This window comes from Miscanthus floridulus, chromosome 4 (genome assembly GCF_019320115.1).
Source record: "Miscanthus floridulus cultivar M001 chromosome 4, ASM1932011v1, whole genome shotgun sequence".
Taxonomy (NCBI): Eukaryota; Viridiplantae; Streptophyta; class Magnoliopsida; order Poales; family Poaceae; genus Miscanthus; species Miscanthus floridulus.
The window spans coordinates 79,274,809-79,291,291 of NC_089583.1; positions in this window are offsets into that span (position 1 = coordinate 79,274,809).

Sequence of the window (16,483 nt, forward strand, 5' to 3'; positions counted from 1 at the left end):
AATCGATCGACTCAGGAGGGTCTGGTTGTCTCCCGGCGAAGATTTCATGTGGTGGGGCCTGCACAACTGGAGTGATGGAGTTCGAAGAGCTCCAGTCAGAAACGTCCGACTGGTACCTGCGCTTGTCAATCATTGGTTAGCCCTTATGTGAACTGTTTGTATTAATGAACACAAGCTCACCTTGGCGTCCTGAGAGACGGGGTTCGAAGAGCTCCAGTCGGAGATGCCCGACCGGGACCTGTATCTCAGGTCTTTATCCTGAGTGAATCGATCGACTTAGAGGCTGGTTGATCTCTCCCAACGGAGATTTCGCTGTTGGGTCGCTCTAGATCTGGCCTGGGGAGACGGGGAGTTGTCCGCGTGCGGTGGCGCTTCGATTTTCGTGACCGGCGCACAGTAGTGGTTGATCGTGCGGTAGTGGTGGGCCTTGGCCAGGCCACGTCCTGCCTGATCAGGAGCCGTTTCATCGTGCTGGGCATGTCCCATCGGTCAGGGGGTGTCCCATCTGCATTAAATGAAAAGAGAGAGAGAGAGTTTCTTGCCCCGCCGCTTTGCCTTCCTAATCGGCACGCCCTTTCCTAACCGCCGCTCCCTTTCCTTTAAGTAGGAGAAGAGAGAGGTTGTTCGCCTCATTCTTTTGCCTATTCGTCGTCTGCCGCCGCCGCCTTTCTTTTTCCTCCTCGTCGAGAGTGTTCCTAAGAGCTACGGAGGTTTCTAGGAAAGGAAGGGGGAGAGAGCGAGGGAGAAGAGGAGAACTCACCGGAATGTTGGACTGGAGGTCATCCACCGTGAGGGCGTCAGTGCTGGAGGTGTTCGTCGCGAAGGGGTTCCTGCCACCGCGAGCGGTGGCGCATTGGAGGGTCCCCGGGAAGGAGGAGTTCCTGCAACCTCATCCCTATGAGGTGGTGTCTTTCCTTACCTTCCACGAGCACGGGTTAGGATACCCCGCGCATTGGTTCCTGTGCGGGCTCCTCAACGAGTGGGGTCTAGAACTGCAGCACCTCAATCCGACAGGGGTGCTGCACATCGCTGGCTTCGTCACCGTCTGCGAGGCTTTCCTCGGAATGGAGCCACACGTGGACCTCTTCCGGCTCTTCTTCTCCGGGAGAGCGATGGTGGACTGGAGTTCGGCCAAGATCACTCTAGTCAGAGGCTTCGCCCTGTAGAGGAAGCCATGCATGGGAGGCTCGTATCCTGCGTACTGCCCATGTGATTCCAACTGGGGATGGCATGGGAAGTGGTTCTACATTAGGAATCCGGTGGGGGTGCCATTTCCGGCGTTTACCGGCGGGAGGCCGGTGAAGCAGAAGAGTTGGTCATGGGGCTGCGCCCACACGGAGAGGCACAAAGGTGGAGGTCATCGAGGAGGAGCTCTAGAAGCTCGTAAGGGATGGCCTTGATGGGGTGTGGGTGTTCCACACCCTTTACCACCGTCGGGTCGTGCCGTTGGCGGAGAGGACGCACCCGATGTGGAAGTATGACGGCCGGTCGGACCCTGACTGCACATCACTGGAGGAGCTATCGGACGATGAGATCTGGAGTCACATCGGCTGAGTGCTGCAGCTGAGGCCTAATGAGATGGTGGTGGGAAAACCCATACCATTTAATGCCTCGATCGTGCCCTCACTGATATGCTCCCTCACTTTGCTCGTGCTTTTTCCTCTTCCCCTCTTCTTTTTTGATTTTGGTTCATTTGTTCCGTAGGGGCTTGGGCGGTACAAGTCCCGGCCACACCTTCCTAAGGGGGTGGTGGGCCAGGCCCAGCAGGTTGCCCAGAAGGAGGCGGCAGATGCCTGGAAGAAGAAGAGAACCAAGGAGGTTCAGCGGAAAGAAGAGAAGAAGAAGGAGGTCGCTCGACGCGTGAAGACCGGGGAACATAGGAGTGATGTCGAGTCAGAACTCGCGTCGGATGATCCTACGGATCTAGATGACATGGTCTTCTCCGACGAGGAGGAGAGTCAAGAGGTCGTCGCGACCCCGTGGCGACGTCTGCTGGTGGGGAGCAAGAGGCCGCGCGGCGCGCAGAGGTTCCTACGTCGAAGAAACGTGCAGCTAGCGCAAACGCCGTTGGTGAGCAAGCGGTGAAGCAGACGCGGTCACCGTGCCCCTTGGCAGTGTTGCTAGCTCCACCATTGCCTGTGGCGAACATGGCTGGATGAGCCAGGCATTTCGAGGAGCGGCCTGGCAAATGTGCGGCGGCGGGACCGGTGCCGACGCCGAACTTGTGGCCGGAGGAGGCCCCGCCCACCGTGAATGTGGCCGAACAGTCTAGGCGATCTGAGGGGTAGACTAGCGCCCGGTTGACACGTGACTCGCAGTTGGGGAACGCCCTAGACGCTGCTCTGGTCAGGGAGCCCCGAGCTAGAGGTCATGGTGATCCGTAGGCCGGGCAGGAGCAAGTTGGGCCGGCTCCAACCCTGTCCAAAGTGAGGGGGCGCAGGTCACAGTCCGGGAGTGGTCCTCGTCCTGTGGGCGCATTGAGGTCAGGGTCGGCCTTTAGAGTTGTGCCGCTCGCCACCCGGTATGTCTTTCTCCGTTTTCTTTTGTTTTTTTGCTGGCTGAGCTTTTTGTTGGAGGGTGAATGACCCATACCTTCTGTCAGTGGCTTGGGGATGCCGGCGATGAGTATTGCCCCGCCTGCTGTGCAGGAGACCTGGAAGCCCGTTCTGCAGCGTGTTGCGGCGGTAAGACCTTCCGTTCTAGGGATGGTGCCCTTTGGCTCGGCTATCGAGGAGGCAGCGGCTGTGGCATCAGTGTTAGCGGCGATCCTGGTGCCGATGGCAGCGGTGGCATCGGAGGTGACTCTCGCGGCGGAGGCAAGGGAAACTGAGCTTCCTGCCTTATCGGGTAGAGGGTCGTGTGGCTCGCCCTTGCCGTCGGAGTCAAAGGTGTCGAGGGAAGACATGGCTGGACCAGGGTCAGGACGCCCGGCGGCGGCCCAGGTCGACGAGGTGGTGGAGATCCTGTCTGACGACGAGGCGGATGTCCCGGCGGAGCCATCGGTGCTGTTGCAGCAACCCGCCGGCGATGTCACGGCGAAGCCGTTGGTGCTGTCGCGGAGCCTGGCGGTGGTCCGGTCAGTGGCTGGGACCTCTGGTGGGCCGGTGGTGTCACCACGGGACTTGGCGGTGGCACGGTTGGAGGCTAGGCCCTTCGGCGAAGTGCCAGAGGGTGACCTAGAATGGCCCTGCCCTAAGCACCCAGCAAGCGCGCGGTTTGTCCTTCGAGACTCCCGGGAGCGTTAGCTCTAGGACATCTTCGGAGGGCAAGGGCACGTCGCGGTATCAGAACTCACCAAGCTAACTGCTTAGCTTGAAAGCGCCTGGAAGCAGGCTTTGTTCGCCAGGCAGTTGGTTGAGGGTGACATGCAGCTCACGGCGGATGTGAGTTTCTGGTACTTGTCTTTTACCCCTGAATCCCTTGTCGGTTGTTTTTAGCGTGCTTACCTTTCATAGGAGAGAAGGAAGACGTCATCCTGCAAGTCCTACTTCCTCCGGTCAGAGTACGCCCGGATGGCCGAGCTCGAGTGTCGGGCGGAGTCCGCTTGCCACGAGTCCCGGGACCGGGCGGCCGAGGCGGCCACGGCGCGGGCGGAGGAGCAGTGTGCGGAGGAGCAGGCGACTGCGGCCAAGCAAGGGCTTGAGGCAGCTAGGGCCCGCTAGGTGGAGACTGAGGCGGAGTTGCGGGCGTCCCTAGTGAACACCGAGGTGGCGCTTCAGGAGGCCTTGGTGGCCCTTAATCTAGAGTGCGCCACCCTAGAGTCGGCAGAGAAGGCCCTGGAGGTGGAGCGGAGGGCCCGGTCAGAGGCGGATTGAGAGATGCGCGTGCTCTAGGGCTGGGTGATGGAGACGGAGGACGCGAGTGCCTAGCTGCATGAGCAGGTGGCCTAGCTACACGAGCAGGTGGCTCGGCAAGCGAAGGATCTCTCCACCCTTAAGGCTTCTCACATCGGCATGTCCCCTTTTTGTTTTTTGTTGTGTTGGCTTTTCCCTCAGCCTATTTATGAGCTTGTTGCTCTTCTCACAGAGCTGGGTGGAAAAGTGGAGGTGCTGGAGTGAGACCTAGAGATGACCAAGGCGACGCTTGGCCAGTGTACGAAGGAGCTGGCCAAGTCTCGTGAGGAGCGTCGTGCTCTTGAGGGGGATCTTGACCAGATCTGCAACGTTGCCTAGCACATCATTTCAAAGATCTTTAGGTCAGCGCCGAGCACCAGTGCACTCGCCGTCCACCTGGCAGAGGTCCCAGGGGAGGTCCAGGATCTTATCAAATCTGGGCTGTTCTATGGAGCGTCGGGGGTGCTGACCATGGTGGGGACGCACCATCCGCACCTAGACTTCGCTACCATATGTAGGGGATACGCTGAAGGCATGAGCATAGCAGGACATCTAGTCGATCGGGGAGCGCTTGCTGCCGCACGCGTGATTGGTGGCAGATCAAGTCGCCGCCGAGTGGGTGATGGACGTCCATCGTGAAGACCTAGGCAAAAGCTTGCGTGGAGAGGATGCAGTAGAGCTCTCGGATGGTGAGGAGCCTGGGCCGGAGGTGAATGTTGCCCCAATTTTGGTCGAGCCGGATGCCGTGCCGTCGGGAAGTGAGCAGCTCACGCCTTCATCGGTTGCACCGTCATCGGATGTCGCCGGGTTGGCCCAGTAGCATGTAAAAATATAATAGTAGTTAGTAAATGTAGGAAGTTTTAAGTTCGTGGGGAAGCCCCCGTGTAAGACGTTTCATGGTGTGTTTTAATGACTGTAATCGGTTTTTTGCTTTTGTAATGGAGTTGCTCCGTTCGGGGAAGCTTGTTCCCTTTCGTTCCTTAGTTCTCCCTTGGCATAATTTTGTTTTAAATTTCTTTCTCTCTCATACCTACCCGTTTGTTTCGTGGGCTACAACTTTACAAGCCCGGGCGTGGCCCACAAGGCTCGGCCGGTCGTAGCCGTAGGAAAAGGTGGGGTGCGATCAGTCGGAATGTTCTAAAGCAAAGTTACGTAAGGTAAAACAAAGGAACGAACTATCCTTTTACTCAGGTAGGAAGGAGTTTCTTTATACAAAAGCAAAAGAGTACTTAAGGTAAAAAAACAACAAAGGGGTAGTAGAGCCCCTCGGTGGAGCCCCCGAGCGCTCCGAGCCAAACAGTGTTCGAGTCGGGGTGCTCTTGTAGGAGCGTTCGCTAAGTAAGGTAAGACTGAAACTTAGGAAAAGAAGAAAAGACATAGGTGTTCCAAGGTCCACGGAGAGGGCGTCGTCGTCATCGTCCTTCAGTCGGTGCTTCCCCATCTTCTTCCTCCTTTGGCCTGCCGGCCTACCTCAGTAGGCGCCTGAGGAGCTGGTAGTCCTTATAGAGATGGTTGATGGGATAGTTGTGGTTGGTGCATGGGCTCTCCATGAGATCATGAAAGTGGCCAGGAGGGTCTTGCTGGGCTAAGTGCCCACGTAATCTACCGTGGCGGCCAACGCGGAGTTGGCCGGTTGGCGGTGATCCTTTATGTTCTTTTTCCCCCTCTACGTGGAGGGGCCCTCGTCTTGATCCTAGCGCCTGGCCTTACCTTTGTCATGGCCCCCGTTGAAGCGCGGCGGAAAAGGCGCTTGCTGGGGATGTTGGACAAAGGTCCGTGGTTCTAGGCTGTCAGGGCTGGGACTCCAGTCGACGCTGCGCGCGTCTTGGTTCGGCCCGAGCCACGCGTAGATGGGCGGTCGACATGGGACAGTCATCAAGTCAAGACGAGGAGCGGTTGCGGCTTCTTGTGCCGCAATTGGTGGTTGTGGTGATGACAGGGTGTAGTGCCCCGTCTGCTGCGTCCCTATTCCCCGAATGGGGAGCAAGGTCGCGAGTCGGCGTCATGACATAGAGCACTCCGCTTGCTGAACGGCGGCGGTCTCCAATAGTGCCCGGAGGTTCTGGTGGATTCCTCGTCCACAAGGGTTGTTTGGCTCGGGCAGGTCACATAGGAGCATTGCCACGGCGGCAACATTCTGACTGGCCCAAGCGAACTACGGGGGGTTGGTCCCCCGAACCGGGGCATTGCACTGGGGCTGACGGGCGTGACCCCAAGCACCGCTCGCCGGTCTATGCGCACGGGACGCAGTGTGGTGCGCCGAGCGCGTTGGTGCAGTTGGTGCTGATGCGGCCACTGTCATGGTAGATTGTCCCCGTGCTCATGTGTGAGCTCGGGGGTCCCTGCGTGTTGGCCCGGTAGGGCATGGGTCTGGAAGGACTCTGTTATCCCCAGCGGCTATTCCAGGGCATCCGCCACAGCGTACTCCTGGGACCAACGGTGGCTAGGCACCACGTCGCCGATGCTGGAGCCGTCAGTCCCAACGTCGTCGTCCATGATGTCGAGGAAATAGGTGGGAGCATAGCTCGCCATCCCCACAAACTCAGATGTGAGGGGGTGCGGTGCTAGCACCTTTTGGAGTCCCTAGGCGTATGCGTTCGCGGAAGACGCAAGGCCATAGGGGAACCGGCCGTATGGCGGCTACGATGGGGACAATGGTAACCCACTGGGTATTTGGCGGAAGATAGAGCACAATAAGTAAATGACAGCAGGTATATTACTCACAGCGGGGTTTGAGCAGAGAGTTTGCTCAGAATGAAGCACAGATGCCACGCCGTCGAAGTCGCGCATCCTGGGGTCAATGGAGGATGTCCCTCTAATGGTGCTGGGTCGTGAGCCTCCTCATGGAGGTGGAGTACGCCGAGCCGGTCGGCAACGAAGTCCAGGCTCCCGAAGCAGAAGACCTAGAATGGCTCGAAGATGGGTGGAACCCGCATCCCAGCAGGCAAGAGTGTGGGGAACTCTAGAGGGCCAAAGTGAATTGTATCGCCTAAGCCTGCCACCGCGGGGGTGGCGGAGAAATGGGCCATTCGATTAGCAAAAAAGTGTTGAACGTACAGTGTCTTCCCCACGGATGGCGCCAACTGTCGGTGCAGAAAGTGACCAACTAGTAAATATTTGTAGTTTTGTTGTACGTTGTGATCGGAGGTGGCCTAGCACTCAATGACATAGGATTTATACTGGTTCAGGCAACATGCCCTACGTCCAGTCAGGGTCGGTCGACGACTTTATTTCTGAGCCTAGGTGCTCGAAGTCTGTAGTGGGGTTACAAACGAGAAGGAGAAAGGAGGGGGTATACAAGAGGTTCAGAAGACTCCAACCGGAAGGGTCGCGGTCGGAACTAGGTGGTACTGCGGTTGCACGGGGTTGGTGTCGATCTAGTGAGTCTGAGCTTGAAGAAGTCGATATCCCATGGTTGGAGGGTGTAACAGAACCGACCAATTATACGAAATTAAGTAAGAAAATCATCCGCTAGAGCAGACGATTTAGCAAACTTAAGCCCGTATAACCCGGTAGTCTGTGAAATCACGAAGGATTTCAAACCAACTCACATCCCAGCCAAGATCGTAATAAGTTTAGCGGTCACCATCACATATTACATAAAAGTTCGCATCATAGATACATCAGAGTTTAAACATAGTTATTACAAATGAGTTTGAATAAAAGTAGTGGAAGCCATTTGTTCAAAACCACACACACTCACATGGAGTTCAAATACAGTGCCAGCTGATGATCATCTCCAACAAAAGCATTAGACGAGACATATGGAATGACCATGCCCATGGCCCTAAGCATCACCCATCGCAGGATAAAGGCAGTTGATACAGTAGCCGTAATACATCTGCCCATCTACAACAAGTGGGAATAAAACCCTGAGTACGAGAAGGTACTCAGCTAGACTTACCCGACATAACCGAAAATAAGTGACACCAAGGATTATGTAGGGCTTTATAGTAGGGTAGCTGACTCATTTGCAAAAAGAAGCATTTTTAGCATTTCAAGAACCTTTCTAAAAGCATTATTGTCAAGTTAATTATTTATAACCTGTCGACTAGATTTGCACCTATACTAGAGCAAACATATGATTAAGCAGATAATGATAACCAATGATCATTAACAACTTCCATATTGTCATATTCATTATAACTATCCAAGTGTTCCATCAACATTACTACGATGAAGTAACTCAAGTCAAGTGCTCACTATCCAGGAGCGATGGCGATTCGAATCGATTCCTAACCAGCTAGTGATTTATTCCTTACACAAACCTCACTCACCCGCTAAAATGAGGTATCAGTCACCGAGTCAACTATTTAGGAATCTTGAGTTTGCCAGGAACCACATGTACCCAGGGGCCGACCGACTGCACTTTGGTCTTATCATCTCGCCCTCGTGTCCTACCACACCTGCTCCAGCATAGTGCGCTGCAGGCAATCTACTCGGCCCGAATAATCTCCCAGCTTCGCGGTCGAAAGGTACTTTATTCGGCCAGCTAAATATAAGGCAGGCGTTCAACATGACTCAAGGCCCAACAACAGTCGGTCCTTAATCGACACAGATGGAAATCACTACAGTTCAAAACTCTATAAGTCTTTGTCTGGTCTCAACTTCATTTAACACTTAGTTATACCATGACTTCATAGTCATCCAAGCAGATCCAGGCAACCACCTATAGCTCGCAGGTGACAGGAAATCACCCGACTTCTACCGGTCTAAGCCAGCTAAGCATTGACTCGACTGCGTATACCATGGTAACAAGGATATAGTATAACAAAGGTAGGCAAGGTATAATGCAGCAACGGTTGCAAACAACTCCTGAATGTAATGCATCATTTAAAGTAAAGCATTTAATTAATAATTGCAAATCGGGGAGAAAATGCTCTGGGGCTTGCCTCTCTCGAAGGAACTCGGGCGGTGATCGGGGCACTCCGGAAGTTCCTCAACGTCCTCCTCGTCGGCTTCGGGCACTTCCTGCGGCTGCACCTCAAGCTGCTCCTCGAGCTCCTCGGGTATGACGACTGAGTTCTCGGTTTGCGATTCTGTATGATGCAATATGCGTAAGTACTTATGCAATCGGTGCATCGGATGAGATGAATCCAATGGATATGCTTGAATGCAAGGTAGTCAACATCATCCAAGAACATATACTACAAGCACAAGTCATTTACTGCATTCTCTTCTACTACTAATATGCTAAGTCAACACATCTTATTAAATGCTTCAAAGATACACCAAAGCTTCACTAATTTCTTAATCACACATAAAGCAACACTTGATTTAACCCTAATTAATAATAGGTTTGAATAGCAACACCTATTTTTATTGCTTAGAAAAATCATAGAAAATTACCATAGTATAGTACTGCCCTAAGTAGTCTACCATCAGATTTTCATGGTATTTGAATGAGTGGATTAGCCTACACAAAAATAACAAGCTATGGCATGATTATAAACATGAAAATACTTTGTACTGTGAAAAGTGTCAAACAATAGAGGAAATATTTTTCCTATGTTCTACACAGCAAATAATTGCTGTACAAAAATTATCACATGCATGTTTTATACAAATTTTGCTCTCTAGCAAAAATAACAAAAATCAGCCATTAAAGGCACTTGAACTATACCTCATAATTTTTCTATAGTAGATGCATGACACATATTTTTCCTAGGAATTACATTACATAAGAAGAGTAACAAACTTGGAATCATATTTTTCTGATACTTATAGGATTTACTAACCATTTTAGAAGATATCAGCAATATCAAGAATTAATTAAAGCTCTACAGAAAAGTATCTCAAAAATGACATGCGATATTTTTATCATGTAGATCTGGTGACAAGGAACCTAGCAAAATTTGTTTCAACAGATTTGGAGCAAATTTGAGTATACAAACATTTTCCAAAGCATTTCTCTTTCCAAATAATAAAAGAAAACTGAAAACGAAATTTTCCTATTACTACTGGGCCGGCCCGTGGAAAACAACTGGCCCACGGCCACATTCAGCCTGCGCAGACCGAGCGAAGGGGAGGGCGGTGGCCTGGCTCGGGGCTTCGGCCCAAGCCAACCTGGCCCAGCTCGGCCGGGCAAAGGAGCCACGCCACGCCGGCGTTCTCGACGCCACGACGGCGCGGGCGCTGCCAGCGGGCCGACGGCCGTTGCCGGCCGAGTTCGGGCAAGCGGGCGAGTGCACGGGGTTTGTAAGGGAGTGCCGAATCTGAGCAGGCAACTAAAAAGGGTGGAGGAGGGAAGGAGGACGCGTTCCACGGCGGCCGAGCACGACGGCGCCATGACTGACGACGGCGAAACACGCAAAATGCTCTACCTCGGCTCAAAAGGCGTCACAGCCGCGAGCACCAGGTGCCGGAGAGCGAGGCGGAGCTAGGTGTGCTTTATTGCTGGCAGTGGTGGAGCACTGGCGGCAAATTTGTCCGGCGGGGGCTGCGGTGGCGCTCGGTGGCGAGAGAGCAGAGCTCGTGCGGGCGAAACAGAGAGGCAGCGTGGGAGAGTGAAGAGTGGAGCGCCGTGGGCTCAGCAGATGAAGGCGAGCGTGTGGAAGTGGAGGCAGGCCATGGCTGCCGCGCGGCGGGCATCGCCGGCGCATGGTCGCCACGTGGCGGTCGCGCTCTGGCGCGGTCGGGACGCGACGCGCGGGAACGACGCGGCGCAGCGCTGGGGCAGGCCAGACACGGGAGCTGGGCTGGGCTGAACACGGGGCACGCAAGCGGCGGGCGTGGCGGTAGGCCGGGCCGGCTTCGGCTGTGGGCCGAGAAGGGAGGCGACGGCCCGTGAAAGGAGAAAAGCATTTTTTTCAATTTTCGATTTTTAAGGAAATTTCAAATAGCAGTTTTCAAATACCCTTTTGAGCAAGAAAATGACTTCTTTTGAAAATAGCCCAAAAATAAAAGTTGCTTAGAATTTAATCCTCTACAACTTTGCTTTTATGACCAAAGTCCAATTGCTCATGATACACCAATTTTAACTCAAAACCCTAATTTTGGAGAATTATTTTTAAAGCAAAATTTGGCAATAATTTCAATACAAACTTTGCTCCAAAAATTGTACTAAATAATTCTAGATGATTTACAATCATAGCCAAACATGTTTTACTAACTTAGCAAGCATAATTTGGGCAAAAACAACTCCAAACAAGTGTATGCAATATTCATGTTTCGCGAGCATGTTTCATATGTTTCGAAGCAGGGTTTTAGTTATTATTTACATGATTAGGCATGTATGATTAGGATGCTTGATGATGCATAATATGCATGATTTGTAGTGCCTAAATGCTAGCATAACACCGGGGTGTTACAACCCTCCCCCCTTATAAAAATCTCATCCCGAGATTTGGGTTACGAACCATTTATTATAAAAATCTTCATAAGCTTTTTGTAGATATTCTCCCGTTTCCCAAGTTGCATCTCCCTCATCATGGTGATTCCACTGTATCTTGTATGTTTTCACCACACTATTCTGAGTAGCACGTTCTTTAGTGTCTAACACACAGACCGGTTGCTCATGATACACCAAATCTGATTTGAGTTGGATGCCTCGAGGTTCTATTCTTTCCTCCGGAACACGCAAACACTTCTTGAGATGAGATACATGGAAAACTGGGAAGACGGTACTCATCGTCTCAGGTAACTCTAACTTGTAAGCTACTAGACCTCTTCTTTCCAAGATCTTGTATGGTCCTACGAATCTAGGGGCAAGTTTTCTCCGAACTCCAAACCGTTTCTTCTTCATTGGCGTGACCTTCAGATAAACATAGTCACCAACTTCAAACACAAGAGGTCTCCTTCTTCTGTCTGCATAACTTTTCTGACGCGATTGGGCCATCTTCATATTTTGCTGAATAATATGAACTTTCTTCTCGGCTTCTTCTACAAAGTCAATGCCATAATACCTTCTATCTCCTGGCTCGACCTAATTCAATGGTGTTCTACATTTTCTGCCATACAAAGCTTCGAATGGAGCCATCTTGATGCTTTCTTGATAACTATTATTGTAAGCAAACTCAGCTAATGGTAACCATGACTCCCATGATCCCTTAGAAGACAACACATAGGCTCTTAACATATCCTCCAAAATAGCATTCACTCGTTCAGTCTGACCATCTGTCTGAGGATGATAAGCGGTACTATGAATCAAACTAGTTCCTAAGCGTTTGTGTAAATGTTCTGAAAAGTGAGCCATGAACTGTGGCCCTCTATCAGATACTATAGTCTTTGGTATACCATGCAACCTCACAATTTCTGCGATATACTTCTTGGCATATTGAGGTGGTCGATATTCTGTCTTGACAGGCAAGAAATGAGCGGTCTTGGTAAGACGGTCCACAATCACCTAAATCGAATCATGTCCCTTTTGAGTAGTGGCCAAACCCGAGATAAAATCCATACTTATATCATCCCACTTCCAACTAGGTATGGACAAAGGTTGCAACAAATCGGTAGGTTTCATATGAATAGCTTTCACTCTACAACACGTGTCACATCTGGCAACATATGTTGTAACTTCTTTCTTTATTTTGGTCCACCAATAACGAGGTCTTAGTTCTTGATACATCTTACTACTTCCTGGATGGCTAGATAGCTTAGAAAGGTGAGCCTCATCCATGAGTTTATTCCTAAGCTCTCGATCCTTGGGAACCACAAGACGGTCGTCAAACCACAACATGCCCTGTTCATCCACTCTAAAGTGCTTAGATGGCTTTTCTTTTATTTTCTCTTTGATGTGGAATATTCCCTTGTCGGCTTTCTGTCCTTCTATTATCTTACTCTCCAATGAGCAACTAATCTGAATACTATGTAACACAGCAGGATGCATTAGATCGAACCCATCTTCAAGTAATGGCTGCACATTCAAGTAATGTGACTTTTTGCTCAAAGCATCTGCCACTACATTGGCTTTTCTAGGATGATATTGCACATTCAAGTTGTAATCTTTGATCAATTCCAACCATCTGTGCTGTCTCATGTTCAGCTCTAGTTGGGTAAAGATGTACTTAAGACTCTTGTGATCTGTGAAAATATTACACACATTACCAAGTAGATAATGTCTCCAAATTTTTAGGGCATGCACGACTGTAGCAAGTTCAAGATCATGTGTTGGATAGTTGACCTCGTGCTTTCTCAATTGACGTGAGGCATAAGCAATGACTCTCCTTTCTTGCATAAGAACACAGCCCAATCCAGTTTTTGATGCGTCGCAAAACATATCAAATGGTTTCTCAATGTCTGGTTGTGCAAGAACAGGAGCAGTGATCAATAGTTTCCGCAAAGTGTGGAAAGCTACTTCACACTCCTCTGTCCACATAAACTTGTGATCCTTCTATAGCAAACTTGTCATCAGTTTGGTAATCTTCGAGAAGTCTGGTATAAAGCGATGGTAGTAACCAGCTAGTCCTAAGAAACTTCTAATCTCAGGAACGGTGGTCGGTGCCTTCCAATCCATAACCTCTTGCACCTTACTTGGATCGACTGAAACTCCATTTTCTGACAGAATATGACCAAGGAAAGGAACTTTCTTCAACCAGAATTCGCATTTGCTAAACTTAGCCTACAGCTTATGATCTCTAAGTCTGGTCAAGACAATTCTCAGATGCTCTTCATGATCCTTCTCGTTCTCAGAGTACACCAGAATGTCATCAATGAACACGACCATGACTTATCCAATTCTGGCATGAAAACTGTATTCATCAAAAACATAAAGTATGTAGGAGCATTTGTCAAGCCAAAGGACATGACAAGATACTCATACAACCCATATCTGGTGGAAAATGTAGTTTTCGGTATATCTTGTGGTCTAATCTTGATATGATGATAATCGGATCTCAAATCTATTTTTGAGAACACCTTAGCCTTGGCTAACTAGTCAAACAGAACATCAATATGAGGCAAAGGATACTTATTCTTGATGGTTACAGCGTTGAGTGGCCTGTAATCTACGCACATTCTCAACGTGCCCTCTTTCTTCTTCTTCACAAATAAGGCGGGACATCCCCATTCAAACTTGCTTGGCCGGATAAACCCCTTTTTTATAACTCTTCTAGTTGCTTCTTTAGCTCAACTAATTCATCTGGAGGCATCCGATAGGGTCGCCTTGAAATTGGAGCTATTCCGAGGATTAACTGAATTCCAAACTCAATATCCCTATCTGGCGGAAGACCAGGTAGCTCATCCGGGAATACATCCGGAAACTCACACACTACCAGAATCTGATGAATAGGAATAACTTCAGTAGCACATGTCACACTTATAAGATCTATTCTCTGAGGCAATGGTACTTGGAAAGTACCTTCACCTAGGGGATCCTTAAGGGTAAGTACCCGACTTCCAGTATCTATGACTGCTCCCTAATCCTTCATCTAATTCATCCCTATAATAACATCCAAAACTAGTCTAGGCATAACTATCAAGTTCACTCAAAACTTCCTGCTACCTAATTCAAGGGTTGCCCCTCGAACCATCCGGTTGGTCAAAACATCAGCCCCTGCTGAACTTATACGGTAACCATAACCCAATTCTATATATAGTTGTTCATGTTTCTGTACAAATGCTTGACTCATAAAGAATGCGATGATCCAGAATCAAATAGAACAACTGCAGGGTTTTCGTTGACATGAAACTTACCAGCGGTTACGGGCTCTCCCTCAGGAATTTCATCCACAGTCATACTATACACCCTAGCATTATAAGTCTGCTGCTTCTTCTTGGGCGGATAAGGATAGAACCTTGAGAAGTGGTCGGGTTGGTCACAATTATAGCAAGGTCCCCTCACTGTCCCAGCAGATCCCACAGCTCCCTTGGAACTGCCTTGTACCGTAGTTGCGGCTGCCTTGTTGGGCTGTACTGCCATCTTGTAAGGCTTCTGGGGTCCACGAAAATTCTGACTTCTCTGTTGAGGTGGCCTAAACCTAGCACCAGGTGCCAATGGATGATAGGGAGGATGACCTCCTGCAGGTGCTCTTGCTTAGGATGGACCACCTTCTAGGGCTCTCTTGCAAGTCTTAGCTGCGGTGCTAGCGTTGTTGTTCTTTTCCTGCTTTAGACAATCGCTGATGAAGTCATTGAATCTGATGCGGTTGTTGGTACCCACATGCTTCATTATCTTTGGATTGAGTCCCCTCTTAAAACTGACGATTTTCTTAGCATCGGTGTCAACCATGTCGGGAGCATAACGACACAAGTTGTTGAAGGCATGCAAATATTGCGTCACGGTCTTGGTGCCCTGATTCAACGCCAAGAACTCTCCCAACTTCATCTCGGTCAGCCTAGGTGGAATATAAACTCCACGGAGGCCTCAGCAAACTCTCTCCATGAAATCTAAGCATTTGGAGGGAAGGTGGTGCGATGGTGCTTCCACCACATCCCCGCTGGTCCTTGCAACTGATGTGCAGCATACTCCATTTTCAATACCTCAGTCATCCTCAACACACGGAATTTATCTTCCATAGTATTGATTCATTCCTCAGCATCGAGTGGCTCTGTTGCTTCCTTGAATATTGGTGGCCTAGTGTCCATAAAATCTTTGAAGCTGCTATATTGGTTCACCCCAATGCCACCACCCTGATTGTTACCGTGCTGAACGTTGTTGGCGATGGTACACAGAAAATCCTCCATGTTCTTCTGGGATTGTTCCGTGTTGTGCTGACTCCCGAGCAACTATGCGAGGAACATCTCTGGGGTAAACAAGGGAGGAGGTGGCAAATGCGGTTCATGGGGAGGCTCAATATTGTTCCTGTGGTTTCCACCACCACCACCGGTCCCCACACCGTTAGCACCGATCTCAGCGGCCTCATACGTGGTACGGCAAGTATTTGTCATCTGCATATTTCAGTAACAAGTAATGATTGAGTGAAGCTGTAATAATTGCGAGTGAAGGAAAAATTATGCCGTACTGAATTTACTGGAGAGAATAAATTCATACAATAAAACTGAGGCACAACAATCGCATCCTAATTAAAACAACATCACTTAATCAAATTACTTCAACAGCAAACATCGTGTCCATACAACCAAATTGCCAGCATACATACACTAGACTTTTATGCGTTCAAATATCGCATTAATAGCCAAGTTCCAATCACATGCCAAGTCTCATAAGCTCGAAGCAAAATACATTAGGTTACATGCCAACAAAAGAAAGGTCATCACGACAGGACCTAGATACTAGCACAAGGCAACTAGCCTACTCCTCGGGGCCATCGTCAGGATCAGAGATGTCACCATCGCCCCCAGGTGAAACTACAGGCTCGTCCTTGTTGTCGTCGTCGACATCCATGCCAGCGGCGTCTAGAGGAGCATATGGGCCAACCCCATTGTAGAGCGCGTGAAACTCCTCGTGCAGGTTGACATTGTACTCCTCTAGCTCATCGACCCTCTGCAGCAGAAGGTCCCTCTCGTCCTAGGCTTCATTCCTCTCCTGAACCAACTGTCCAATCATGCGGTCTGCATTGTTGTTGGCTTGAGTCAACGTATGCACCCGCTGCATAGCTCTATCACCTCTCTCAACCGCCTAGTTCCGCTGTAAGTTCATATCAGCCAACTGCTCCTACAAACTAGCTATAGCACATGCCTGTCTCTTCTTCTGCTTTCTCCCCTTGAGCTTATCATGACTACGTAAGCCAGTCAAAGTCCAGTAGGTACTC